This window comes from Dipodomys merriami, unplaced genomic scaffold (genome assembly GCF_024711535.1).
Source record: "Dipodomys merriami isolate MVZ:Mamm:240054 unplaced genomic scaffold, mDipMer1.0.p SCAF_199, whole genome shotgun sequence".
NCBI classification, from domain to species: domain Eukaryota; kingdom Metazoa; phylum Chordata; class Mammalia; order Rodentia; family Heteromyidae; genus Dipodomys; species Dipodomys merriami.
The window spans coordinates 1,330,526-1,348,794 of NW_027203370.1; positions in this window are offsets into that span (position 1 = coordinate 1,330,526).

Consider the following 18,269-nt stretch of genomic DNA (forward strand, 5'->3'; position numbering starts at 1 on the left):
TGAAGCTTGGTTTTAGATCTTTTATAAACTTCTTTACTTCCTTAATTTGGTGTTCAGTGTTTATTCTCAAATCACATACTTGATTGGCTATGGTTTCCTTGGACTCCCATTACTTCTCTTGTGTTCCATTCAGAATTCCCCTTGTGGTCTCCCTGACTTCCTTCAGCTCTTTGTTAATGGATCCCATGAATGCCTGTAGTGATCTTTGTGTTTTCTCATCCTGCTCTCAATTCCTGTATTACTCTTTGTTTAGCTTGTTCCGGCGCCCAATAATGCCATTACTGTATTTCTCTTTGAGTGTTCTCAGCCTGTTCACGCCTTTCCTGTCTTTCTCGTTGGGTATTCTCAAGCTGCTCACAGAAATTCTGTATCAGTTTTTGAGTAGCTTTCTCATGCTCATGATATTCCTGTATAAACCTTTGGATTGCCTCTTCTCTCTCCCTATCATTATCACACAGAGTCCTTTGTAGGTTTTCGATATTTTCCTGTATTTACCTTTTGTTTTCATCCTCTCTCTCTATCACACTCATACAGAATCCTTTGTATGTTTTCGATCTTTTCATTTATCATGTTTGCCAGCAGTGTTTGTAGAGCTATTTGGGAACTTTCCTCTGTACTATTCATTATCTGTTCTGTCCCCTGATTATCATGAGTGGGAGTTGAGGTACCCATACTTGCCATTTTTCTTGTTATTTTCCGGCTTACTCTACCCATTTGGGATGAAATTAACACCAGTTTTGTGGTAGAACACTATCTTAAGACAAGCATCAACCAAAGTCTGTATTTGCACAGTCAATAGTCTGCAGATAAAATCTAGTTCAACAGATACATCTATTCAACATCAAACAACTATATATGAATGGGCTATGAACCACAAAGAAGAATTTGGAAAACCAAAAATTATTAGGGTTAGGGAGCAATGTGGGTAAAAAATAGGAATAGAGTGATGTTGGAAGGTACAGGGAGAGTTAACTTTATTAAGTCCTAATCTAAAATCAGCAAATGAGTTGGATAGGAAGAAAGTAGAGAGCGAGAAAAAAGAAGAAAGAGAAAAGGAAAAGAAAAAAGACTAGAAAAAATAGTAATGTGAAAATTAAAAATATTATGCAGGTCAAAAACACACTATTCAGAGAGGAACGTGAATATAATGAGGGAAGGGGAGGGATATAAAGGAGATGTGAAAAAATTAAAATTACAAATACCTAAAATATTATATATGTATAAAGAGGTAGTACTGCTATTAAGGAATTTAAGTCTCAGAGGTTTTGAATTGAGTAATAAATTTGTGGATTAAGTGTGTACACAGTGTGGGATAGGGTCTAATAGTCAACTATGGGTTTATCTGAGGATGTACAGATCAACAATTAAGTCACATAAAAGAGAACGAAAGAGAAGAAAACGTGAAAAGGATAAGAAAGGAAGAAAAAAGATCAGTAGTTCCGAAGAGCTAAACAAAAAACAAAAAGAAATATTTTTTTAAAAAAGAAAGAAAAAAAGAATGAAAAATGCACACACACGTATCCCTAAAATAAAAATTATAAGAGGAAAAAAAAAACAGTTTTTTTAAAAAAAAGTAAAAATTAAAAAAAGTTTTAGAAAAGAAAAAAAATTTTTTGTAATAGGTACAAAAAAAAAGTAAAAGAAGAAGAAAAAAATGTTCTTTGATTTTTTTGGGAGGGGTGGGAAAAATCCTGTATCTCCCTTGTGTCTTAACCAACCTCTTGTTGGAGTCTCTGTTCTGCTTGTGGTGTTTGACTTTCCTGTGGCTTGTTTGGTTTATTAAGTCAGTTTGTTTGCACTGGCAGAAAAATGGTCTGCTTTACCCAGGATTTTGCGATCCTCCTCTCAGGTTAGTTCAATGGGAGGCAGATCTGCTTTGAGTATCACAAAAGAGGGAGATGGCTTTTTCCTCAAGTTTGGAGATGCTGTGATGAGGCTAGGTTCTGGGTAGAGTTGAGGCCTTTCAGCAAACAGTAGCTTTTCCTGGGGGCTAGTTTGTGAGAAACTCACAGAGCCCAGCCTGGAGCCATTCTCAGGGTTTATGTTTACAGAATTTCAATAGATTGTCAAGGCTGCTAAAGGGAGGGGCAGCCTCTGGCTCTGATTACCCAGTGAAGAAAGCCATTCCTAGGTCTTGCACCTGAGCTGGGTTACTTTTCCGTGGGTGGAGCTTATTCTGGCAGGTCAGCTTTAGTTCTTGTTACCTGCTAAAGACTCTAGTTTTCTTCCAAGGGCTGAGTTGGGGCTAGCAGTTCCACTGAGCTTTGTGGTTATCCAAGATGGAGATCTCCGGTACTGGGGGGGGAGGGGTGGCCTTCCCTCCTCTGCTCCCCGAGAAGGAGAGGGGACGTCAGGCTTCTACTCACGCCATGTCTTGGTTCTGGTCTGCGAACTGCAGGATGAAGATGTCTGCTCCTTGTCGGTTCTTGCTCGTGTTGAGTAGAATCTGCTCGCCCACTGCATCAGGATCCTTCTTCCCGGACTTTCTGTGATTCAGGTATGGCAGGTTTGGCCACCACCACCACCGCAGCAGCTGTAGCAGTGGCGGCTGCTGGCAAGAGCTCTGATCTGTCTATTGCTTGGATTTTCCCTCGCTGGCCTAACTCTATATCCTGTAATGGCACACTTGGTGTGATTCTCTGGCTTAGGACTGTTCACTGGAACTCTAAAACTGCTTTCTATGCGAGAGCTTTTTTAGCTTCCAGCTTCTCCTCCGCCATCTTCTGGGAACTCTCCAATGCATTCTTCAGAATATTATCTCTATAGGTATATACTTTTTGCTATTTATTGAATATGTTTTATTTAGTTAATTCCTAATTACCGTTTTCTGAATGTAGTTTGGTATATGCAACTAGGATATATTATACCTGACCTGGAAATCAATTATTCAAACAATAGTTTTTATCACAAATGCTTATAGTGAAATAAAGAGGTAAATCCAAATTCTGTATATTTAAAGACAATATTTGGTTAGTCCTCTTCTCACATTCCCCATTCCCTTCTTGAGAATAATGCATACCCTTCTTGAGAATAATGCATATTGTAAGGAAATGCTTAGAATGTTTTGGAGAAATAGCTTGACTTTAAACCAGTGACTTACTCTCTGCTGTATTTTGTTTAATTTATATCCAGAAAAGCTAAATTCTTACCTTATCATTTTCCTTAGGTTCTATACTCAGGTTTAATCTCTGATGGGGGACAAATAAAGATATAACCATTTTTTAACAGTGGCTAAATTTAGGCGGAGGAATCTAGGCACAACTATGCTCATGCAGGTAGGCCTCATCAGTCATGAGACCATGATATCAAAATGTTAACCTATGCTTACTGGTGTCATTCTTATGAGATTCTGTGTATTATTAACAGTGGTTATTAGCATTTGTTTTGTAATCAACACATTTCATGGATTAGGAACTGAAGTGAGACATTACATTAGAGCAAAATTTAAGGAGGCATCCAAAATTAGTTACCAAGACATACATCATTTAACACTGTGTTTTAGAAATGAAAGCCAAAGGGTATAATTTATGAAAAAATATCAACATTTAAAATAAATACAGAATCAGTGTGACTGATTTTTCTTTTACTCCAGTTGCAATATGGCTTGCTTGATGACTTTTCTGATTATATATTTAGTTAGGTCTTGACATTTAGTTGGAGAAGTTACATATGTTCATTTGTCAAATTAAAGAGGAATTGAATTCCATGCCAGGGTCAACATCCATAATAATGTTATAGTTATTTCCTGCTACTTTGCCAAAGTTTCAAATCAGTTCAAGTAATTTGAATCTTTTTTGAATCTACCTAAATAGGTATATACTTTTGTCAGTACCAGAAAGATTGTGACCACCACTTGTTAAAATCGTGTTTTCCAGAAACAACTATTCTCTCTTTTCATGAGATTTTTAATTTCATTTATACAATGTGCTGATGTTTTCCTTCAGAAAACCCACATTCAGTCTTCCACAAACAGTGTAATTTAGAGTAGTTTTAAATTATGTACACTCATGTACACTGCTAAGATTCTATTATTTGCATATTTTGTTGTTAAATCAGTGGTATTTAGTTCTCAATATGGATACTATTGGACTTATTCATGCATTTCTGGATTTTTTAAATATGTCATGATTTTTGTGATTTACTAATGTATCATTTTTTCTTTTCTTTTTTTATTGTGAAAATACTGTATAGAGGAGTTACAATTACATGGGCAAGATAGTGAGTACATATCTTATCAAGCATTGTTGCCTCCTCCCTTGTTTCCCCTTCCCATCCTTTCCCATCTCCCTTCCTGGCCCCCTGCCCCTACCAAAGTTGTAAAGTTCAGTTTTCTACATAACGATTTGTACATCTCATTGTTGCAATGGGTCCACCTGTAACCCTATTTAAACGATTTTTTTCCTTCCCCTCCACAAATTATACCAACATCAAATACAGTGAAATCAGAGGTTATACCGTGGGGGAGGGACTTACAAAGCAACAAATAAATCATCTTATAAATATGTTAGAAACAATTACATGAAAGCAAAAACGTTTGAACACTTATCTTGTGGTTCATTTCACATAACATCAACTTATCTGACCTTTTGTGCTTGTCTCAGACATATACTAATTATTGTAAACAAGGGAAACCATGGGACCTTTTTTTTGTGTCTGGCATACTTCACTTAATATAATTTTTCCAAGTCGTTCCATTTACTAACAAATGGGCAATGTCATTCTTTCTGATGGAGGCATAGAATTCTATTGTGTATATATACCACATTTTTTTGATCCATTCATCTACTGAGGGGCATCTGAGTTGGTTCCATATCTTAGCACAGGCCGGAATTTTCTTAATAGAGACCCAGAAAAAAAAAGAAATCAAAGAAAGTTTGGACAAATGGGATTGCATGAAATTGCAGAATTTCTGCATATCAAAGGACATAGCTAGCAAGCTCAATAGAAAGCCCACAGACTGGGACAAGATCTTCATTAGCCATACACTGTACAAGGGTCTCATATCTAAAATATAACTGAAACATAATAAATTACTTCCCCCAACAACAAATCCTCAAAGAAACCCCAATAAATAAGTGGGATAAGACCATACTAAAGCTACCAGCACGACTATGGTTATTGTAGCCCTTTTTTTCTTTTATATATGTGCAGATCTTACTTCATATCCAGTTACATTTGTTTTAAACCATTTGATCCATTCAAGGGATTTGCTATATTCGGTTCATCCAGATGAATTTTATTACAAATTAACACAACCTTATTTCTGAGAGAAAATTATCCTAATAGCTTTACTCAAATTAAAATGTATTTGAGGTTTTTGTACTTAAAAAAATAACTGGGCACAACATGTTTTTGTTCCTGGGAGAGTTTCACTTTCTTGGTTGATTTTCCAGCTGTGGTGATTTCAACATATGTGTGCATTTTATTTCAATTGTTTTGTGTTTATATTTTGTTTGATATATCAAAAAGTATAAGAAGAATCAGTGGATTTGGGCTTTGGTGGCTCATGCCTGTAATCTTCGCTACTCAGGAATCTAAGATCTGAGGATAGTGGTTGAAAGCCATCCTGGGCAGAAAAGTCTGTGAATCTCTTATCTCCAATAAACCACCTAAAACCAGAAACAGCACTGTGGCTCAAATGGTACAGTGGTGGCCTTGAGCTGAATTTCTGAGGAACAGTGCCCAGGGCCAGGGTTCAAGCCACAAGACCGACAAAAAAAATTGACATGGAGTTTTATTTTATTATTTCATGATTTTTTATGAGTGGTTGTTCAGTAAAAATGTCATTGGTTTTTATATTTTTGCCTTGCCATAAAATGGGCCTACTATTGTCTTAAATTAATCAAAAAAACTCTCTGAATCTATGACAGCACAAATTTTGTGGGTAATGTTTAAGACCAAGTTGTCTTTAAAAAATATTTATATCACCCCAAAAAAAAGAGGAACAAAAAAATATATGCCAGAAACTTACTCTGTAAATCTTTTTTTTTAATTTTTATTCATTTTTACTGTGAAAATACGATACAGAAGGGTTACAATTACATGGCCAAGATAATGAGTACATTTCTTATCAAGCATTGTAGCCTCCTCCTTTGTTTCCCCTTCCCATTCCTTCCCATCCTCCTCCCGCTCCCCGACCCAATCCTCCTCGCCCCCCCCCCGCCACCAAAGTTGTAAAGTTCGTTTTCGACATAACAACTTGTACTTCTCATTGTTGCAACGGGTCCACCTGTATCCTTATTTAAACGACTTGTTTTTCCCCTTCCCCTCCACAAATTATACCGACATCAAATAGTTTTGTGATTATGCAGTTTCATTCTGATATCAAATAGTTTTGTGATTATGTAGTTTAATAGGGCTCTGAGTTGTGGATATAGAACATCAAATTAAGTGACTAAATATTTAAATTAATTCACATAAAGAATATTCCTTCAATTTTCTGGCTAAAGTGTTCTACAATCTAGGTATTTTTTAAAGGAATATTGTATGTTGTTTCCTTGGTGACAACGTAATTCGAAGACTTAAAATTTTATATACCATGGCCATCTTAAAGAGGTGGATGTACTTGGGATGGCATGCAAAACTTTTGGACACCATTAATGTTTGAATCTTGGATAGGATTTGACTGGGAATTGTGACAGACTTTCATTGTATGAGAAGAAAAACGAAAGGCCATACGAATTCTTTTATCTGCTACATTGTTGTATTACTTTATTCAAGCATACACATACACACAAACACACAGATATACACATGTGTAGTATGAAGACCCAGTAAGTCTGCAAGAAAATATTTTAATAGGAATTCCATAAAATATTTAGTCTGTTGAGGTCTGATTAGAATTTATAGAAATATCTAGTTGCTTCCACCCCTGGACATGTTATTATCATTGGTGAAGATGTTGCCATTTGAATTTAGAATGCCCCAGAAAGACCTATGTGTTAAAGAAAAATGACTTTCTAGTCCCTCCCAGAATTTGGAGAATACCTGAATAATTCTTCTGGAGGTTAAGTTCTTCAGTGTGAAACCTATGAGAACATAGACTCTCATCTACTTTCTCCTTTTATCTTTTAATCATTGTAGATCAAAACTTTTCTCTTTGACATACTCCCCACCTTGACATTGTCTTGTCACAGGCCCCTAAATCAATAAAACCAACTGAACATCCACTGAAACCTTCAAACTTGTAAATCTGAGTAAGCCTTTCTGTTTAATAAAAGGACAATATCACTTATTATTGTAGGTTATAAATCTAACACAGAAGTCTAGTCTTTCTAAAAATGTAGAGTATATTAAATTGTGCTTCATTCTAAAATATCTAACTCCTTGTTTTGTTTTATGTTTTAGTTTCTGTTGATTCCAGGGCTTAAACTCAGGGCCTGGATGGTGTTTTTGTGTTCTAGGACAGTGCTCAACATACAATCTGAACTGGAACTTCTTTTCCCCTGGTGGTTATTGGGAGATAAAAATCTAATGAACTTTCCTACTCAGGCTAGCTTTGAACTGTGATCGTCAGATATTAGCCTCTTAACTAGCTAAGATTACATCCTTGAATCACCAGTGCCTAGCCATGTTGCATATTTTGTGTAATTCCTATTTTCAGCATTGTATAGATGCTCCTACTACAATATATAAAATAAAAACTTAACCCTGTTTTCACTGTTTTTGATATTGGTATAATTTGTGGAGGGGAAGGGAAAAACCAAATTCTTTAAATAGGGATACTGTTGGACCCATTGCAACAATGAGATGTACAAGATCTTATGTTGAAAAACGCAATGTACAAGTTTGGGTATTTTTTGTCAGTCATGGGGCTTGAATTCTGGGCTTGGGCACTGTTCCACAGCTCTTCAGCTCAAGGCGAGCACTCTGCCACTTGAGCTACAGCGCCTCTTCCAGTTTTCTAGTGGTTTATAGGAGATAGGAGTCTCAAGGTCTTTCCTACCCGGGCTGGCTTTGAACTGTGATCCTCATATCTCAGCCTCCTTAGTAGTTAGGATTACAGGCATGAGCCACTGGTGCCAGGCCAAGAAATTTACAACTTTGGCTCAGGTGGGGCGGGGGGGGAGGGCCGGGAGGGGGGGTGAAGAGAAGGGATTCTAAGGGGAAACAAAGGAGGAGGTAAAAATTCTTGATAAGAAATGTACTCATTACCTTTCCCATGCAATTGTAAACCCTCTGCACAGTATTTTCACAATAAAAAACACTTAAAACATACTGAGGATATTTGTAAATTATATAATGAGGGAAGAATTTTCATCCTTTACAATATCTATGCAAAATCTATTCTTAACTATTGATGTTTTACTGCGCCTTTCCTGCAACCAGTATGATATAGTACAATACTGGTCATGGCACGTTTCTCTATATTCTACTGGAGATTTAATGGTTCACCTATTTATGTATATGTATATATGTATATGTATATATGTATATATATATGTATATATATATATATATATATATATATATGTTCCAATATGGATCATCAGACTTGAAACTGGTTTGTTTTGCAGTTCAGCAGTTAACCTGGTCGCCTCATTCTGTGACAATATCTGCTCATTCTGATCATTCCTTTATTTAGCACATCATCAGCCTTCTAAAATCAGCTTCATTTCCTGGAGAAGATTACTAATCAGTCCAACAAATATTCACCCAGAGTGGTTTAATAAAGCAAGCTTTAAGGAAGGAAGATAACATAAAGGAAGTGACAACTACAGAATTTCACATTTCTTTCACATTACTTCCTTCCTCCTCATACTTAAGAAAGTATGGACTAACACTATATATACACTGCATTTATAACTTAAGGATCAGTGTTTTTAATTCAACCTGAAGCCTTCTTTTCCATGACTTATGACATAAACTTTTGGGAGATTTTTTTGATTATGATGGGATTCCATCCAAAACAAAGCCATGTATATCAAGAAAACCAATGTTTTCAACTCAGAGTACTAAAGAAAAGATGGAGAATATTAAGGTTAGCTATGTATGTTAAGCACAAATATTGGTAATATAAAGATTTTTTGAAATTGTATATTTTTTCTGGACAAAGTGGCTCAAACCTATAATATTATCTACTTGGAAAATAGAAATTGTTGAATTCCAGTTCCAGGCAAGCCCAGACACAAAAAGCAGTTTCAGAAACTCTAACCATTTCCTGGGTACAATGTTTTATGCTTGTGTTAGGAGGACTGCAGTCTAAGCAGGCCCAAGCATATTGATACTACCTCAAAATAAGCAATCCAATTATAATCTGCAGGTAGTAGTAGAGATGCTGATTCACAAATATAGGGTTGTGGGTTCAATCCTCCAGTACCACTAGGAATTTAAGTGTGTGCCAGGGTAAGAATTTGGCATGTCTAATGTCAAGAATTCATACTGGTTTTAGAAGCTCTAATAAAACTTTTATTTCTTTTCCTATTTTTTAAAAGTATACCCATAACTTCCATGCCACAACAAATAATTTCTTATTAGAGATTTTCTTCTATCTATTAAGTAACATGTTATATGTTGGATATGGTCCCACTGAAATCATACTAAAGATCAAAAACACATTGTCTTAGAAAGTGACTGCATATGGAAACAGAATCTCAAAGTTAGCATTTAATTTGAAGTCTCCTTCAAGAAAAGCAGAATGCCTTGAATATGCCAAGGAAGGAGGACTCAGAAGTCAACTCTGATCTTGGAGTTCTAGTTCTCCAACTCAGAGGCAATGTATTTACAGTGTTAATGCTACCCAGTCTGTGGTCGTTTATTATTATAATTACTAGAAAACATGGGAATCTGTAAGACATGAAAAGTCATTGACTCTTGGGGTCCATGACTCATCTCTATAATCCTAGTGATTAAGAAGGATGTGACTTGGGGGATAATTGTTTTCAGGCTGGTAGGAAAGTTCATGAGGTATGCTCAAATCCAAAATGAGAGAAAGAAAAAGTCCTTAGAAGAATACTATGAGAAGCAGAATTATGAATAAGAAAGCAGAAACAAAGAAATAAACTTATTGGTATACACAAATCTTCCCAATTGGGAATATGGCACAAACTGTAATATTTAGGGTTTTCCTTCCTATACAGAAGAAATAAATGGTATTTTTACTTGACAAAAGTAAAATGTAAAATTGTATGCAATAAATAATGATATTACTTTTATGTTTCCATAATTTAACCTGTTTTCCTACAAATATCTAGAATAGTGTAGCTTTGGAAAATCAATAAATATTTCATTTTCATATTGGATAACATATCCTTCCAAGTGTTGTCTTAAATTGATCTACACTGAAATGATTGCCATTTATATCTTTCTCAAGATTCCAAATGTTTATGCTTTCAGCTGACCTTCCACAAAACTCATACCCCAAACATAACTTTATAGTTTGTTCATGCAATCATAGGAAAATAAACATACATCTCAAAATGTTAATTACATTTATCTGCTGTCTTTAATGTAATATAACAAATAGAATTAACTATATACCCTGAGGGAAATAAGATACTTCCTCCTAAATACAGACTTACAGTTAGGCAGTCTTACACACACACACACACACACACACACAAACACACACACACACACACACACACACACATCTACTACTCTGACTCAGGATAGATTCTTGACATTGGGTATTAGAAAATGATCTAATAATCAAACTTTCCTGCCCAGACATAAAATACATTCATAATCCCACACACACAAAAGCACCAGCTCATTCAAAATATTGAGAATATTTAAAATAACCAACCAGCTCTTGAGCCATCTACTTCCTGATTTCATTCATTCATGATTATGCATTTTTCATAACATAATTAAAAAATTTTTGAGTCTCTTTGATTATCAGACAAAAATATGTTATCATAAAATGAAAAATGTAGGTAAAATTACTTGTCCCAAGGTAATCTTTAATATATCTTATCAAAGACTTCTGTTTCTTTCTTGCAGAGTCTGTTTCTGGCATTTTGCCCTAATTTCAAATATTAAATTACAAAGGACATGCCATATTCCTAAATTCATTTTCTCAACAATTTGAATTATTGTTTATGTTACTCCTAAGCCATTTGAAATATCAAATAGAATTGGAAATTCCCCTCGACAATGATTTGTGAATGGCATTAATAGTTGTGGAGGGATGAAGGACTTAAATTATCTAGAGTGCCTTAAAAATGGCACTGTTATTCAAAGGGCTGATCGTTTAGTCAGCTTTTAAAGTGTGGTCGTCTTATGTCATCTAACAAGATAAAAGTATTCTTTTCCATGACATTCTTCCCTGCAAAGCAGTAGAATTATTTCCTTTGTACCGTTGATTTCTAGCTGCGACTGTAATGAAAACTACAAGCAACTGCTGACCTCTGTTAATTGCTCTAGATTTTGAAATTTTCTTTAAGTAGCCCTTGTGATTTGAACCCAGATTCTTGGGACAGTCACATAATCCACAATTGCAAAGCACCATAATATACAAAGACCACGTGCAAGCGGGGAGGATTGGGTAGGTGGGCGAGGGAGGATGGGAAGGGATGGGAAGGGGAACAAAGGAGGAGGCTACAATGCTTTATTAGAAATGTACTCATTATCTTGCCCATGTAATTGTAACCCCTCTGTACAGTATTTTCACAATAAAATAAAAAAAAAAACAAAGACCACGTGCAAATTGAGGTTCAATTTTTTTTGTTTCCTTTTTTTCTTATTGATTGTCTTTTAAGGAGCTAGGGGATGTTTATTTCCCATTACTGTTGATGTGACTTAAATAAATTTACCTGATGGAATTCGGTTCATCCATCACAAAGAATAATATTTCACTATTCTTAAGGAAAATGAAACACTTAGAAATAATATTAAGTGAAATAAAGCAGACCCAGAGAAACTTAGCTTGCATGAATTTCCAAATTTGTGGTAAGTAGAAGGTGCCTATAAATATAAAAGTAAACAAACTGGATGGTATGCTAGGAGGTACAAATGAGTTATCTGAAGTGACAGAGACCATGAAGAGTGAAAATTCCATAATTCTCTTAAAAGGCTAGGTCAAAGCCCAACAAAATAAATACCAGTATAAATATATATATATATATATATATATGTATATATATAGATATAGATATAAGATATAGATATAGATATATACATAATATCTATATATCTATATATCTATACTTCAAGAGAGGACAGTGGGGGAGTCAATATAGGAGGGGTAAGAAATTGAAGGTGTAGTGTATCATTTGGATATTATTTCATAGAAGATAACTTAAGGACAAGTTTATATCATGTGACTTATGTGAATGATTCTTCTTACAATGGGAATAATTATAGTGATGGTAATGTGAAATAAGATTGTTTAGTCGCTCTTGAATCACATCATAGGTAATCATGTAAACATTATGCAATCTTTCTTAGGAACTTCTGATGTGTTTGAACAATCACCAATGAGTTATTGCTTTCAGAAATAGGCATTTGAGCCAACAAATACAGATCTCCTTTGATTTTAATTACTTTCTGCTATTAGGATTCCCACAGACACCAAAATCATAGGATGCTAATTTCTCTGATAAAATACATAACAAATTTTATAATTAATATAACATGAAGACTGTAATATTAATATCACTATAAATACTTGTATTCACATTATATAATATATTGACATCCTTTGGATTCATAAATTTTTAGAATATTCATAACTAAGTGTAATTTGTTTGCCAGTAGTTATGTGATAAAGTATAGAAAATGAGAAAAAGATTTGCATACATATTACTACAGATGCAAACAGATTCGCCTGCTTATTTTTGAGCCTTCATTTGTTGGTTTCATTCATGCGTGGAGAACATGCAAATAAGTGAACATTGCAAACTTGAATTTACTAAAGGATTAATTACATGAAGTTTTTGCTAAATAGATTTTATAAATTAATTTGTTTTGTCCCTTCCTTTCTCCTTCCCTTCCTTTCTTCCTTCGTTTTTCCTAACTTCCTTCTTTTCTTCTTTTCTTCCTCCCTCTTTGCCTCCCTCTCTCTCTTTATCCCCTTCCTTCCTTTCTCTCTTTCTTTCTTTCTTTCTCTCTCTCTTTTTCTTTCTTTTTTCTTTCTTCCTTCCTTCCTTCCTTTCTTTCTATCTTTCTTTCTTTCTTTCTTTCTTTCTTTCTTTCTTTCTTTCTTTCTTTCTTTCTTTCTTTCTTTCTTTCTATCTTTCTTCCTTTTTTTCTTCCAAACTTCCTCTTTTTCTTTTACTCAGAATATTTCTTATGGCTATAGAAAAATACCAACTCTTGTACTGCAAGATATTATGAGTAATTATAAATATTAACTAGATTAATATTAATTATAATAACCTATGTTATATCTTAAGACAAATTGCTAAGAACAACTTCACAATTGTTGCTAGATATGTAACAAATATTACTTTTCATGATATTGTTTATTTCTTCAAACTAAAATAAGTATTTAGACATAAAATTGTATGTGTGTATGTGTTGGTCTTGTGATTTTTAACTCAAGACCTATCCCTTAGTTTTTTTTTTTTCCCTCAAGTACATTGCTCTATCATTTGAGCCACAATTCCATTTCTGGCTTTGTGTGTGTGTATGTGTGTGTGTGTGTGTGTTAAGATGTGTGTGATTAATTGAGATGTGTCTCACAAACTTTCTTGCCAAGGCTGGCTTTGAACCCCCACTTCCTGAGTAGCAAGGATTACAATCTTGAGACACCCATATTTAGCACAGATTTAATATATTTAAGAATAAAATAAATTTCATATCATTTGAGTTCTAGAGACTCAATTTAACAAATTAATATTTAGATATTTAGTTATTAAACTGGAACCTGCACTGTGAAAAAAACTTTTCATTTTTATGAAAAAATATGCACTCACAGGTTTAAATGACATAATCTTTGGACAAATTGAAATACTCTATTATTCAAAAGCAATAAAGGGATCGTTAATCAAATTTCTCTTGTAAGTTAAAAGCAAAAGGCTCTGTCATGCTGAATGAAGCAATTTTTCATTGAATTAAATATTATCTACTGTGGTCACATGATATTCTCTTCTTTTAAACCTAAACTTTTTTTGACATGAAAATGTAGATTCATACATTTTTTTAGTATATAAAGATCTTAGTTTCTGGTCATGTATTTCTGAGGTTTGATTACCAAGTCATTTCAGAGAAACACTGAATTTCATATATTTTATGTCAACAGTGATTTTTAGAAATTGAATCAATCTAAGTATAAGATAACTAAAGCAAGATATTTCATGTCTTATCCAATTATTCCTATAGATTTGAAGATAACTTATTTTTGAATGGTAGGAAATTCATATTTTACCTACTCTCTATAGAATAATAAAGATAAATGTTTGTGATAGTATTTATGTTTCCTTCAATTTGAAAGAAAGATGTTCACTATAGATGACAAATACTTGAATGGAAATGCCATAAAATTATGAAAAATTCAAGTCATTATGAGTTAGATGAAATACTCATTTTTGAAGGTCACAAAATGAAACCTATAGAAGTTTCCTTATCTGTTATGTAAAATGTATTTGCACTCAAAATATTTCATTCATCTCTCCAGCAATGGTATAACCAAAACACCTCTATGCCAAATAGCATCTCTGATATTTAGGAACAGAAGTTATCACAATTGTATAGAAAGATCTACCCAACACTCTAGAAATTAAATCTGAAATCATAAAGGATTTGGAGTAATAATTATCTTTCACTTTGTTGCCATAAAGAGGTGAACCCTTTCAATTGGGCATAGTCGTAGAGATTATGTCACTGAGAACTTGTTATCAAAGAGTATGTTAAGATCAAAGACCTTTCTTCCTCTTCCTTCTTTTACTTCTCTATCACCTTCTCCTTTTCTTTCTCCCTCTCCCTATTCCCCTCCTCTTCTTTCTCCCTTTCCTACTCCTATTCTTCCTCTTCTTTACTTCCTGGCTTCCATGAATACACATATTCCATCACATGTTCCTGATATGGGGTACTGTACCACAACCAACCCAAAGCAATTGGGATAAGAAATGTAAAATGAAATGTAAAAAATCAGAAGACAAGATTAATCTTTCCTCCTTCTAAGTTAATTTTATAATGTATTTTGTCATATTGATAGGAGACTGACACAGCATACTCTCATTTCTTATAAGGGATAAGATTTACTGGAAATAAATCTGAACTACATTGTTGTAATGAAATGATTGATTAAATTAATACTATATTTGGACAAATCTACTTTAAAATGTCAATTATACTTCAATAAGAGTAAAAAATGTGTTCAGAGGACGATGGTGGAGGAGAAGCTAGAGGTGACAAAAGCTCTTGCATAGAAAGCAGTTTTAGTGTTCCATTGAATAGTCCTAGGCTAGAGAATCATAAGTGTGCCATCACAGTACAGACAGTTTTCCCAGAGAGGGAAAATCCAGGCAAGGAGACAGATTTGAGCACTTGCTGGTAGCTGCGGCAGTAGCCGCGGCGGCCATAGCCAACATACCTTTAACACAGAGAGTCAGGGAAATAGATACCAGATAAAGCGAGCGAGCAGATTGTACTCAACACCAGCAAAAACTGACAAGGAGCAGATAATTTTATCCTGCAAATCACAGAGCAGAGATGGCCCAGGAACAGTGACATCCTCACTCTTTCTCAGGGAGCAGAGGAGGGAAGGTCTACCGCCCCCCCAGTCCTGCCCCCCCTCCACCTCACCCCCTGGCCACCATCACCGGAGATCTCCATCTTTGATACTGACAAAGGCCCATTTGAACAACTATCTCCAACTCAGGCCTTGGAAGAAAGCAAGAGTCATTTAGAAGGTCAATGGAACCTGACCACACCTACCAGGCTCAGCTCTGCCCAAGGGAAAGTCATCTAGCCCAGACAGGGCAAGTCCGCCCTTGGAGGAGTGACTTTCTTCTCTGGATAAACAAAGTCTGAGGCTGCCCCTCCCTACAGCAACCTAGACAATCAATTGATAAAGATAAAACCTGAGAATGGCTCCAGGTTGGGCTCTGTGAATGTCTCAGAAGCTAGCCACTGAGGGAAAAGCTACCCTTTTCTGAAAGGCCTCAACTCTACCCAGATCCTAGCCTCTTCACAGTATCTCCAAACTAGTGGAAAAAGCCATCTCCTTCTTTTGTGATACTCAAAACAGATCTCCTCCCACTGAACTAGCCTGGGGGGAGGATCGCAAAATCCTGGGTAATATAGAGGATTTTTTCTGCCTGCTGAAACAAACTGACTTAAGAAACTAATCAAGCCACAGGAAAACAAAATATCACAAACATACTAGAGAAGCCAACAAGAGACTGATTACAGACTGGTTAGGGGACATACAGGATGTTCCCATTCTACCCCACCCCCCCAAAAAATAAAAGAAATCTTTTTGTACCTTTTAAAACTTTTCATATTAAAAAATTGTTTTCCCTTAATCTTTTTTTTTCCCTCATAGTTTTATTTTAGGTGCATATGTGTGTATGCCATTTTTTTTTATCTCCTCTGAACTTTTGTTACTTTTAAAAATTCTTTTAATTTTTTCTCTTTCTTTTTTGTGACACTTGATTATTGTTCTGATTATCTCCAGATTTTTATCTGTCATCGATTATTAGACATTATCCCCCATTGTGTACACACTTAATTCAGAAATTTATTACTCATTTCACAACCTCTTAGGGTTAAATTCTTTAATAGCAGTATTAACTCATTATACCTATATAATTTTCAAGTAACTAATTTTAAGAATTTTTTTTAGTTTTTCATGTCTCTTTTCTTTCCCTCCCCTCGTCTCATCCTATCTTTTTCTTCTCTGAAAATCATCTTCAAATGTACATAATTTTTAAGGGTTTCACTTTTTAAATTTAATTTGTTTTCCATTTTTTTTATTATTTTCCCCTTAATCTCTCTTCTATCATTCTGTCCAATCCATTTCTTGCTCTGCAATAAAGACTTGGTTAAATTCACTCTCTTTTAACTTTCCACATCCCTCTAATCTTATTTTTACCTACATTTCTCCCTAAAACTTATCATTTCTGGTTCCTCAAATTCTTCTTTGCTTGTTTTAGCCCATGAATCCATAGTTGTTTGATGGTGAATAGATTGTCGCTGTTGAACTACACTGTATCTGCAGCCTTTTGACTGTGCTACTACAGAACTTTTGGTGATGCTTGCCTTAAAATTGAGTTCTAGCACAAAATTGGTGTTACTTTCATACCAAATGGGCAGAACAAGCCTGAAAAACCACAAGAAAAATGGCAAGTCATGTTATCTGAACTCCCACTCATGATAATCAGTTGACAGAATAGTTAATGAATAAACCAGAAAAGAGTTCCCAAAAATCGCTACAAACACTACTAGTAAACATAATGAATGAAAAAATTGAAAACCTGCAAAGGACTCAGTATGGGGGTGATTGAGAGAGAGAGGAAAACCAAAGATTAATACTGGAATCTCGTGAGAGTGAGGAAGCTACTCAAAGATTGATTCGACTTTCGTGAGCAGGCAGAGAACATTCAAAGACAAAAGAGGAATTTCATGAGCAAGCTGAGAACAGACAAAGAGAAACACAGGAATTGCATGAGCAGTCTGACAAAAGTCAAAGAGAAGTACATGAATTTCATGAACATGAGGAAGCTAATCAAAGAGTAATAGAGCAATTGCAAGAGTAGGATGAGAATGCACAACAATCAATGTAGGCATTCACGGAATCCATAAAGAGACAGCTGAAAGAATTCAGGGTGCCTACAAAGGGAATGCTGAATGGAGCCTACCATTAGGAATGGGAGTCCATGGTAACCATAGCCAATCAACTAAGTGCTCTGAGAATAAACATTGAACACCAAATTAAGGAAGTAAAGAAGTTCATACAAGATCTAAAACAAAGCTCCAACAATGAATTTGAAGCCATCAAACCTGACCAATTAGAAGGAAAAGAAATAAAAACCATGTAGAAAGTCCTGACAGTAGATTAGACCATGTGGAAAATCAAATCTCTGGGATGGAAGACAGCCTAGATATTATAGAGAAATAACATACAACTCTCCAAGCAAATCCAAGAAATATGATAGATCAATTCAACATTTGGCACACACCATCAAAAGCCCTAATCTGAGGATAATGGGTGTAGAGGAGCACCTAGAAACAGAAACTAATATTCTAGGAAATTGTTTAACAGGATCTTAGCAGAGAACTTCCCAAACATGCAAAAAGATAGACCTATTCAGATACAAGAAGCTTTTAGAACCCCAAATAGAACAAAGCAGAACAGGACATCCCACCGTGAAATTATAGAC